The sequence below is a fragment of the Cyanistes caeruleus genome, chromosome 6 (genome assembly GCF_971803275.1).
Source record: "Cyanistes caeruleus chromosome 6, bCyaCae1.hap1.1, whole genome shotgun sequence".
Lineage (NCBI taxonomy): Eukaryota > Metazoa > Chordata > Aves > Passeriformes > Paridae > Cyanistes > Cyanistes caeruleus.
This window is the reverse complement of record NC_141706.1, coordinates 15,248,754-15,261,653: the sequence shown is the minus strand read 5'-3', so window position 1 is coordinate 15,261,653 and position 12,900 is coordinate 15,248,754.

Below are 12,900 nucleotides of genomic sequence, written 5' to 3'. Positions count from 1 at the left end.
CAAATTCCAGAAACGCCCCATAAAATCAGCACAGTTTCCCACAAAATTCAAGAAAAAACACCACAAAATTCCCAAAATCTTTTGAAAATACAACAAAATTCTTGAAAAGCCCCACCAAATTCCAGAAACATCCCACAAAATGTCCTCAATACCCAACAAAATCCCAGAAAAATCCCACAAAATTCCCTAAATCTTCTCAAAACACAACCAAAATTCCAGAAAAATCCCACCGAATCTCCACAAATTCCCACAGAATACATGAAAATACCCCTGATAATTCGTCAGTTCTCTACAGAATCTCACCAAATTCCAGAAAAGTCCCTCAAAGTTCCACAAACATCCCACAAAATCTCCCCAGTATCCAACAAAATTCCAGGAAAAATCCCACTAAATTCTCTAAATCTTCTCAAAACACGGCCAAAATCCACAAAAATCCCACCAAATCTCCACAAATTCCCAGAGAATACATGAAAAATCCCTGATAATTCGTCAGTTCTCTACAGAATCTCACCAAATTCCAGAAAAGTCCCTCAAAGTTCCACAAACATCCCACAAAATATCCCAAATATCCAACAAAATTCCAGGAAAAATCCCACAAAATTTCCTAAATCTTCTCAAAACACGACCAAATTCTAGAAAAATATCCCACCAAATCTCCACAAATTCCCACAGAATACATGAAAAATCCCTGATAATTCGTCAGTTCTCTACAGAATCTCACCAAATACCAGAAAAGTCCCCCAAAGTTCCACAAGCATCCCACAAAATCTCCCTAATATCCAACAAAATTCCAGGAAAAATCTCACACAATTCCCTAAATCTTCTCAAAACTCGACCAAATTCCAGAAACGCCCCATAAAATCAGCACAGTTTCCCACAAAATTCAAGAAAAAACACCACAAAATTCCCAAAATCTTTTGAAAATACAACAAAATTCTTGAAAAGCCCCACCAAATTCCAGAAACATCCCACAAAATGTCCTCAATACCCAACAAAATCCCAGAAAAATCCCACAAAATTCCCTAAATCTTCTCAAAACACAACCAAAATTCCAGAAAAATCCCACCGAATCTCCACAAATTCCCACAGAATACATGAAAATACCCCTGATAATTCGTCAGTTCTCTACAGAATCTCACCAAATTCCAGAAAAGTCCCTCAAAGTTCCACAAACATCCCACAAAATATCCCTAATATCCAACAAAATTCCAGGAAAAATCCCACAAAATTCCCTAAATCTTCTCAAAACACGACCAAATTCTAGAAAAATATCCCACCAAATCTCCACAAATTCCCACAAAATACATGAGAAATCCCTCAAGATCCCTAAATCGCCTCAATATCCCACAAAATCACACAAAAATCACACAAAACCTCCACAAGTTTCCACAAAATCTAAGAAAAATTCCTCAAAATTCTTCAAGTCTCCTCAGAATCCCACACAATTCCAGAAAAAACACACAAAATTCCAGAGAAGTCCCACAAAACTCCCTCAATCATTTCAAAACCCTACCAATTCACAGGAATGTCCCACAAAATCTCCACCAATTCCCAGAACATCCCACAGAAATCCCACAAAAATCCCTAAATCTTCTGAAAACTCGACCAAATTCCTGAAACGCCCCATAAAATCAGCACAGTTTCCCACAAAATTCAAGAAAAAACACCACAAAATCCCCTAAATCTTTTCAAAATACCACAAAATTCCTGAAAAGCCCCACCAAATTCCCGAAACATCCCACAAAATGTCCTCAATATCCAACAAAATCCCAGAAAAGTCACACAAAATTCCCTAAATCTTCTCAAAACTCTACCAAATTCCAGAAAAATCCCACAGAATCTCTACCAAATTCCCACAGAATACATGAAAAATCCCTGATAATTCGTCAGTTCTCTACAGAATCTCACCAAATTCCAGAAGAGTCCCTCAAAGTTCCACAAACATCCCACAAAATCTCCCCAGTATCCAACAAAATTCCAGGAAAAATCCCACAAAATTCCCTAAATCTTCTCAAAACACGACCAAATTCTAGAAAAATATCCCACCAAATCTCCACAAATTCCCACAAAATACATGAGAAATGCCTCAAGATCCCTAAATCGCCTCAATATCCCACAAAATCACACAAAAATCCGACAAAACCTCCACAAGTTTCCACAAAATCTAAGAAAAATTCCTCAAAATTCTTCAAGTCTTCTCAAAACCACACAAAGTTTGTGAAAAGGCCCACCAAATTCCAGAAAAATCCCACAGAATCTCCACAAATTCCCACAAAAATCTAAATCAAATTCCTCAAAATTCTTCAAGTCTCCTCAGAATCCCACACAATTCCAGAAAAACCCCACAAAATTCCAGAGAAGTCCCACAAAACTCCCTAAATCATTTCAAAACCCTACCAATTCACAGGAATGTCCCACAAAATCTCTACCAATTCCCAGAACATCCCACAGAAATCCCACAAAAATCCCTAAATCTTCTGAAAACTCGACCAAATTCCAGAAACGCCCCATAAAATCAGCACAGTTTCCCACAAAATTCAAGAAAAAACACCACAAAATTCCCTAAATCTTTTCAAAATACCACAAAATTCTTGAAAAGCTCCACCAAATTCCCGAAACATCCCACAAAATGTCCTCAATATCCAACAAAATCCCAGAAAAATCACACAAAATTCCCTATATCTTCTCAAAACACGGCCAAATTCCAAAAAAATCCCACCGAATCTCCACAAATTCCCACAGAATACATGAAAAATCCCTGATAATTCGTCAGTTCTCTACAGAATATCACCAAATTCCAGAAGAGTCCCTCAAAGTTCCACAAACATCCCACAAAATCTCCCCAGTATCCAACAAAATTCCAGGAAAAATCCCACAAAATTCCCTAAATCTTCTCAAAACACGACCAAATTCTAGAAAAATATCCCACCGAAACTCCACAAATTCCCACAGAATACCTGAAAAATCCCTGATAATTCGTCAGTTCTCTACAGAATCTCACCAAATACCAGAAAAGTCCCTCAAAGTTCCACAAACATCCCACAAAATCTCCTCAATATCCAACAAAATTCCAGGAAAAATCCCACAAAATTCTCTAAATCTTCTCAAAACACGGCCAAATTCCAGAAAAATCCCACCAAATCTCCACAAATTCCCACAGAATACATGAAAAATCCCTGATAATTCGTCAGTTATCTACAGAACCTCACCAAATTCCAGAAAAGTCCCTCAAAGTTCCACAAACATCCCACAAATTCTCCCTAATATCCAACAAAATTCCAGGAAAAATCCCACAAAAATCCCTAAATCTTCTGAAAACTCGACCAAATTCCTGAAACGCCCCATAAAATCAGCACAGTTTCCCACAAAATTCAAGAAAAAACACCACAAAATTCCCTAAATCTTCTCAAAACACGACCAAATTCTAGAAAAATATCCCACCAAATCTACACAAATTCCCACAAAATATATGAGAAATCCATCAAGATCCCTAAATCGCCTCAATATCCCACAAAATCACACAAAAATCACACAAAACCTCCACAAGTTTCCACAAAATCTAAGAAAAATTCCTCAAAATTCCTCAAGTCTCCTCAGAATCCCACACAATTCCAGAAAAACCCCACAAAATTCCAGAGAAGTCCCACAAAACTCCCTCAATCATTTCAAAACCCTACCAATTCACAGGAATGTCCCACAAAATCTCCACCAATTCCCAGAACATCCCACAAAAATCTCGCAAAAATCCCTAACACTTCTGAAAACTCGACCAAATTCCAGAAACGCCCCATAAAATCAGCACAGTTTCCCACAAAATTCAAGAAAAAACACCACAAAATTCCCTAAATCTTTTCAAAATACCACAAAATTCTTGAAAAGCCCCACCAAATTCCAGAAACATCCCACAAAATGTCCTCAATACCCAACAAAATCCCAGAAAAGTCACACAAAATTCCCTAAATCTTCTCAAAACTCTACCAAATTCCAGAAAAATCCCACCGAATCTCCACAAATTCCCACAGAATACATGAAAAATCCCTGATAATTCGTCAGTTCTCTACAGAATCTCACCAAATTCCAGAAAAGTCCCTCAAAGTTCCACAAGCATCCCACAAAATCTCCTCAATATCCAACAAAATTCCAGGAAAAATCCCACAAAATTCCCTAAATCTTCTCAAAACAGGACCAAATTCTAGAAAAATATCCCACCAAATCTCCACAAAATCCCACAAAATACATGAAAAATCCCTCAAGATCCCTAAATCGCCACAATATCCCACAAAATCACACAAAAATCACACAAAACCTCCACAAGTTTCCACAAAATCTAAGAAAAATTCCTCCAAATTCTTCAAGTCTCCTCAAAACCACACAAAGTCCTTGAAAAGGCCCACCAAATTCCAGAAAAATCCCACAGAATCTCCACAAATTCCCACAAAAATCTAAAACAAATTCCTCAAAATTCTTCAAGTCTCCTCAGAATCCCACACAATTCCAGAAAAAACACACAAAATTCCAGAGAAGTCCCACAAAACTCCCTAAATCATTTCAAAACCCTACCAATTCACAGGAATGTCCCACAAAATCTCCACCAATTCCCAGAACATCCCACAAAAATCCCACAAAAATCCCTAAATCTTCTGAAAACTCGACCAAATTCCAGAAACGCCCCATAAAATCAGCACAGTTTCCCACAAAATTCAAGAAAAAACACCACAAAATTCCCTAAACCTTTTCAAAATACCACAAAATTCTTGAAAAGCCCCACCAAATTCCCAAAACATCCCACAAAATGTCCCCAATATCCAACAAAATCCCAGAAAAATCACACAAAATTCCCTAAATCTTCTCAAAACACGGCCAAAATCCACAAAAATCCCACCGAATCTCCACAAATTCCCACAGAATACATGAAAAATCCCTGATAATTCGTCAGTTCTCTACAGAATCTCACCAAATTCCAGAAAAGTCCCTCAAAGTTCCACAAACATCCCACAAAATCTCCTCAATATCCAACAAAATTCAAGAAAAATCCCACAAAATTCTCTAAATCTTCTCAAAACACGGCCAAATTCCAGAAAAATCCCACCAAATCTCCACAAATTCCCACAGAATACATGAAAAATCCCTGATAATTCGTCAGTTCTCTACAGAATCTCACCAAATTCCAGAAAAGTCCCTCAAAGTTCCACAAGCCTCCCACAAAATCTCCCTAATATCCAACAAAATTCCAGGAAAAATCCCACAAAATTCCCTAAATCTTCTCAAAACACGACCAAATTCTAGAAAATTATCCCACCAAATCTCCACAAATTCCCACAAAATACATGAGAAATCCCTCAAGATCCCTAAATCGCCTCAATATCCCACCAAATCACACAAAAATCACACAAAACCTCCACAAGTTTCCACAAAATCTAAGAAAAATTCCTCAAAATTCTTCAAGTCTCCTCAGAATCCCACACAATTCCAGAAAAAACACACAAAATTCCAGAGAAGTCCCACAAAACTCCCTCAATCATTTCAAAACCCTACCAATTCACAGGAATGTCCCACAAAATCTCCACCAATTCCCAGAACATCCCACAGAAATCCCACAAAAATCCCTAAATCTTCTGAAAACTCGACCAAATTCCTGAAACGCCCCATAAAATCAGCACAGTTTCCCACAAAATTCAAGAAAAAACACCACAAAATTCCCTAAATCTTCTCAAAACACGACCAAATTCTAGAAAAATATCCCACCAAATCTACACAAATTCCCACAAAATATATGAGAAATCCATCAAGATCCCTAAATCGCCTCAATATCCCACAAAATCACACAAAAATCACACAAAACCTCCACAAGTTTCCACAAAATCTAAGAAAAATTCCTCAAAATTCCTCAAGTCTCCTCAGAATCCCACACAATTCTAGAAAAAACACACAAAATTCCAGAGAAGTCCCACAAAACTCCCGAAATCATTTCAAAATATACCAATTCACAGGAATGTCCCACAAAATCTCCACCAATTCCCAGAACATCCCACAAAAATCTCGCAAAAATCCCTAACACTTCTGAAAACTCGACCAAATTCCAGAAACGCCCCATAAAATCAGCACAGTTTCCCACAAAATTCAAGAAAAAACACCACAAAATTCCCAAAATCTTTTCAAAATACCACAAAATTCTTGAAAAGCCCCACCAAATTCCAGAAACATCCCACAAAATGTCCCCAATACCCAACAAAATCCCAGAAAAATCCCACAAAATTCCCTAAATTTTCTCAAAACACAACCAAAATTCCAGAAAAATCCCACCGAATCTCCACAAATTCCCACAGAATACATGAAAAATCCCTGATAATTCGTCAGTTCTCTACAGAATCTCACCAAATACCAGAAAAGTCCCCCAAAGTTCCACAAGCCTCCCACAAAATCTCCCTAATATCTAACAAAATTCCAGGAAAAATCTCACACAATTCCCTAAATCTTCTGAAAACTTGACCAAATTCCAGAAACGCCCCATAAAATCAGCACAGTTTCCCACAAAATTCAAGAAAAAACAACATAAAATTCCCTAAATCTTCTCAAAACTCTACCAAATTCCAGAAAAATCCCACCAAATCTCCACAAATTCCCACAGAATTCATGAAAAATCCCTGATAATTCGTCAGGTCTCTACAGAATCTCACCAAATTCCAGAAAAGTCCCTCAAAGTTCCACAAACATCCCACAAAAATCTCACAAAAATCCCTAACGCTTCTGAAAACTCGACCAAATTCCAGAAACGCCCCGTAAAATCAGCACAGTTTCCCACAAAATTCAAGAAAAAACACCACAAAATTCCCAAAATCTTTTGAAAATACAACAAAATTCTTGAAAAGCCCCACCAAATTCCAGAAACATCCCACAAAATGTCCCCAATATCCAACAAAATCCCAGAAAAATCACACAAAATTCCCTAAATCTTCTCAAAACACAACCAAAATTCCAGAAAAATCCCACAGAATCTCCACAAATTCCCACAGAATACATGAAAAATCCCTGATAATTCGTCAGTTCTCTACAGAATCTCACCAAATTCCAGAAAAGTCCCTCAAAGTTCCACAAACATCCCACAAATTCTCCCCAATATCCAACAAAATTCCAGGAAAAATCCCACGAAATTCCCTAAATCTTCTCAAAACACGGCCAAATTCCAGAAAAATATCCCACCAAATCTCCACAAATTCCCACAGAATACATGAAAAATCCCTGATAATTCGTCAGTTCTCTACAGAATCTCACCAAATTCCAGAAAAGTCCCTCAAAGTTCCACAAACATCCCACAAAATCTCCCTAATATCCAACAAAATTCCAGGAAAAATCTCACAAAATTCCCTAAATCTTCTGAAAACTTGACCAAATTCCAGAAACGCCCCATAAAATCAGCACAGTTTCCCACAAAATTCAAGAAAAAACACCACAAAATTCCCTAAATCTTCTCAAAACACGACCAAATTCTAGAAAATTATCCCACCAAATCTCCACAAATTCCCACAAAATACATGAGAAATCCCTCAAGATCCCTAAATCGCCTCAATATCCCACAAAATCACACAAAAATCACACAAAACCTCCACAAGTTTACAAAAAATCTAAGAAAAATTCCTCAAAATTCTTCAAGTCTCCTCAGAATCCCACACAATTCCAGAAAAAACACACAAAATTCCAGAGAAGTCCCACAAAACTCCCTAAATCATTTCAAAACCCTACCAATTCACAGGAATGTCCCACAAAATCTCCACCAATTCCTAGAACATCCCACAGAAATCCCACAAAAATCCCTAAATCTTCTGAAAACTCGACCAAATTCCAGAAACGCCCCATATGCACAGGATTGTCCCACAAAATCTCCAACAATTCCCAGAAAATCCCACAAAAATCTCACAAAAATCCCTAAATCTTCTGAAAACTCGACCAAATTCCAGAAACGCCCAATAAAATCAGCACAGTTTCCCACAAAATACAAGAAAAAACACCACAAAATTCCCTAAATCTTTTCAAAATACCACAAAATTCTTGAAAAGCCCCACCAAATTCCAGAAACATCCCACAAAATGTCCTCAATATCCAACAAAATCCCAGAAAAGTCCCACAAAATTCCCTAAATCTTCTCAAAACTCTACCAAATTCCAGAAAAATCCCACAGAATCTCCACAAATTCCCACAGAATACATGACAAATCCCTGATAATTCGTCAGTTCTCTACAGAATCTCACCAAATTCCAGAAAAGTCCCTCAAAGTTCCACAAGCATCCCACAAAATCTCCTCAATATCCAACAAAATCCCAGAAAAATCACACAAAATTCCCTAAATCTTCTCAAAACACGACTAAATTCTAGAAAAATATCCCACCAAATCTCCACAAATTCCCACAAAATACATGAAAAATCCCTCAAGATCCCTAAATCGCCTCAATATCCCACAAAATCCCACAAAAATCCCACAAAACCTCCACAAGTTTCCACAAAATCTAAGAAAAATTCCTCAAAATTCTTCAAGTCTCCTCAAAACCACACAAAGTCCTTGAAAAGGCCCACCAAATTCCAGTAAAATCCCACAGATTCTCCACAAATTCCCACAAAATCTAAAACAAATTCCTCAAAATTCTTCAAGTCTCCTCAGAATCCCACACAATTCCAGAAAAAACACACAAAATTCCAGAGAAGTCCCACAAAACTCCCTCAATCATTTCAAAACCCTACCAATTCACAGGAATGTCCCACAAAATCTCCACCAATTCCCAGAACATCCCACAAAAATCTCACAAAACTCCCTAAATCTTCTGAAAACTCGACCAAATTCCAGAAACGCCCCATAAAATCAGCACAGTTTCCCACAAAATTCAAGAAAAAACACCACAAAATTCCCAAAATCTTTTGAAAATACAACAAAATTCTTGAAAAGCCCCACCAAATTCCAGAAACATCCCACAAAATGTCCTCAATACCCAACAAAATCCCAGAAAAATCACACAAAATTCCCTAAATCTTCTCAAAACACAACCAAAATTCCAGAAAAATCCCACCGAATCTCCACAAATTCCCACAGAATACATGAAAATACCCCTGATAATTCGTCAGTTCTCTACAGAATCTCACCAAATTCCAGAAAAGTCCCTCAAAGTTCCACAAACATCCCACAAAATCTCCCCAGTATCCAACAAAATTCCAGGAAAAATCCCACTAAATTCTCTAAATCTTCTCAAAACACGGCCAAAATCCACAAAAATCCCACCAAATCTCCACAAATTCCCAGAGAATACATGAAAAATCCCTGATAATTCGTCAGTTCTCTACAGAATCTCACCAAATTCCTAAAAAGTCCCTCAAAGTTCCACAAACATCCCACAAAATGTCCTCAATATCCAACAAAATCCCAGAAAAATCCCACAAAATTCCCTAAATCTTCTCAAAACACGGCCAAAATCCACAAAAATCCCACAGAATCTCCACAAATTCCCACAGAATACATGACAAATCCCTGATAATTCGTCAGTTCTCTACAGAATCTCACCAAATTCCAGAAAAGTCCCTCAAAGTTCCACAAACATCCCACAAAATCTCCCCAGTATCCAACAAAATTCCAGGAAAAATCCCACAAAATTCCCTAAATCTTCTCAAAACACGACCAAATTCTAGAAAAATATCCCACCAAATCTCCACAAATTCCCACAGAATACATGAAAAATCCCTGATAATTCGTCAGTTCTCTACAGAATCTCACCAAATTCCAGAAAAGTTCCCCAAAGTTCCACAAGCATCCCACAAAATCCCCCTAATATCCAACAAAATTCCAGGAAAAATCTCACACAATTCCGTAAATCTTCTGAAAACTTGACCAAATTCCAGAAACGCCCCATAAAATCAGCACAGTTTCCCACAAAATTCAAGAAAAAACAACACAAAATTCCCTAAATCTTCTCAAAACTCTACCAAATTCCAGAAAAATCCCACCAAATCTCCACAAATTCCCACAGAATACATGAAAAATCCCTGATAATTCGTCAGTTCTCTACAGAATCTCACCAAATTCCAGAAAAGTCCCTCAAAGTTCCACAAACATCCCACAAAAATCTCACAAAAATCCCTAACGCTTCTGAAAACTCGACCAAATTCCAGAAACGCCCCGTAAAATCAGCACAGTTTCCCACAAAATTCAAGAAAAAACACCACAAAATTCCCAAAATCTTTTGAAAATACAACAAAATTCTTGAAAAGCCCCACCAAATTCCAGAAACATCCCACAAAATGTCCTCAATACCCAACAAAATCCCAGAAAAATCCCACAAAATTCCCTAAATCTTCTCAAAACACAACCAAAATTCCAGAAAAATCCCACCGAATCTCCACAAATTCCCACAGAATACATGAAAATACCCCTGATAATTCGTCAGTTCTCTACAGAATCTCACCAAATTCCAGAAAAGTCCCTCAAAGTTCCACAAACATCCCACAAAATATCCCTAATATCCAACAAAATTCCAGGAAAAATCCCACAAAATTCCCTAAATCTTCTCAAAACACGACTAAATTCTAGAAAAATATCCCACCAAATCTCCACAAATTCCCACAAAATACATGAAAAATCCCTCAAGATCCCTAAATCGCCTCAATATCCCACAAAATCCCACAAAAATCCCACAAAACCTCCACAAGTTTCCACAAAATCTAAGAAAAATTCCTCAAAATTCTTCAAGTCTCCTCAAAACCACACAAAGTCCTTGAAAAGGCCCACCAAATTCCAGTAAAATCCCACAGATTCTCCACAAATTCCCACAAAATCTAAAACAAATTCCTCAAAATTCTTCAAGTCTCCTCAGAATCCCACACAATTCCAGAAAAAACACACAAAATTCCAGAGAAGTCCCACAAAACTCCCTCAATCATTTCAAAACCCTACCAATTCACAGGAATGTCCCACAAAATCTCCACCAATTCCCAGAATATCCCACAAAAATCTCACAAAACTCCCTAAATCTTCTGAAAACTCGACCAAATTCCAGAAACGCCCCATAAAATCAGCACAGTTTCCCACAAAATTCAAGAAAAAACACCACAAAATTCCCAAAATCTTTTGAAAATACAACAAAATTCTTGAAAAGCCCCACCAAATTCCAGAAACATCCCACAAAATGTCCTCAATACCCAACAAAATCCCAGAAAAATCCCACAAAATTCCCTAAATCTTCTCAAAACACAACCAAAATTCCAGAAAAATCCCACCGAATCTCCACAAATTCCCACAGAATACATGAAAATACCCCTGATAATTCGTCAGTTCTCTACAGAATCTCACCAAATTCCAGAAAAGTCCCTCAAAGTTCCACAAACATCCCACAAAATCTCCCCAGTATCCAACAAAATTCCAGGAAAAATCCCACTAAATTCTCTAAATCTTCTCAAAACACGGCCAAAATCCACAAAAATCCCACCAAATCTCCACAAATTCCCAGAGAATACATGAAAAATCCCTGATAATTCGTCAGTTCTCTACAGAATCTCACCAAATTCCAGAAAAGTCCCTCAAAGTTCCACAAACATCCCACAAAATATCCCAAATATCCAACAAAATTCCAGGAAAAATCCCACAAAATTTCCTAAATCTTCTCAAAACACGACCAAATTCTAGAAAAATATCCCACCAAATCTCCACAAATTCCCACAGAATACATGAAAAATCCCTGATAATTCGTCAGTTCTCTACAGAATCTCACCAAATACCAGAAAAGTCCCCCAAAGTTCCACAAGCATCCCACAAAATCTCCCTAATATCCAACAAAATTCCAGGAAAAATCTCACACAATTCCCTAAATCTTCTGAAAACTCGACCAAATTCCAGAAACGCCCCATAAAATCAGCACAGTTTCCCACAAAATTCAAGAAAAAACACCACAAAATTCCCAAAATCTTTTGAAAATACAACAAAATTCTTGAAAAGCCCCACCAAATTCCAGAAACATCCCACAAAATGTCCTCAATACCCAACAAAATCCCAGAAAAATCCCACAAAATTCCCTAAATCTTCTCAAAACACAACCAAAATTCCAGAAAAATCCCACCGAATCTCCACAAATTCCCACAGAATACATGAAAATACCCCTGATAATTCGTCAGTTCTCTACAGAATCTCACCAAATTCCAGAAAAGTCCCTCAAAGTTCCACAAACATCCCACAAAATATCCCTAATATCCAACAAAATTCCAGGAAAAATCCCACAAAATTCCCTAAATCTTCTCAAAACACGACCAAATTCTAGAAAAATATCCCACCAAATCTCCACAAATTCCCACAAAATACATGAGAAATCCCTCAAGATCCCTAAATCGCCTCAATATCCCACAAAATCACACAAAAATCACACAAAACCTCCACAAGTTTCCACAAAATCTAAGAAAAATTCCTCAAAATTCTTCAAGTCTCCTCAGAATCCCACACAATTCCAGAAAAAACACACAAAATTCCAGAGAAGTCCCACAAAACTCCCTCAATCATTTCAAAACCCTACCAATTCACAGGAATGTCCCACAAAATCTCCACCAATTCCCAGAACATCCCACAGAAATCCCACAAAAATCCCTAAATCTTCTGAAAACTCGACCAAATTCCTGAAACGCCCCATAAAATCAGCACAGTTTCCCACAAAATTCAAGAAAAAACACCACAAAATCCCCTAAATCTTTTCAAAATACCACAAAATTCCTGAAAAGCCCCACCAAATTCCCGAAACATCCCACAAAATGTCCTCAATATCCAACAAAATCCCAGAAAAGTCACACAAAATTCCCTAAATCTTCTCAAAACTCTACCAAATTCCAGAAAAATCCCACAGAATCTCTACCAAATTCCCACAGAATACATGAAAAATCCCT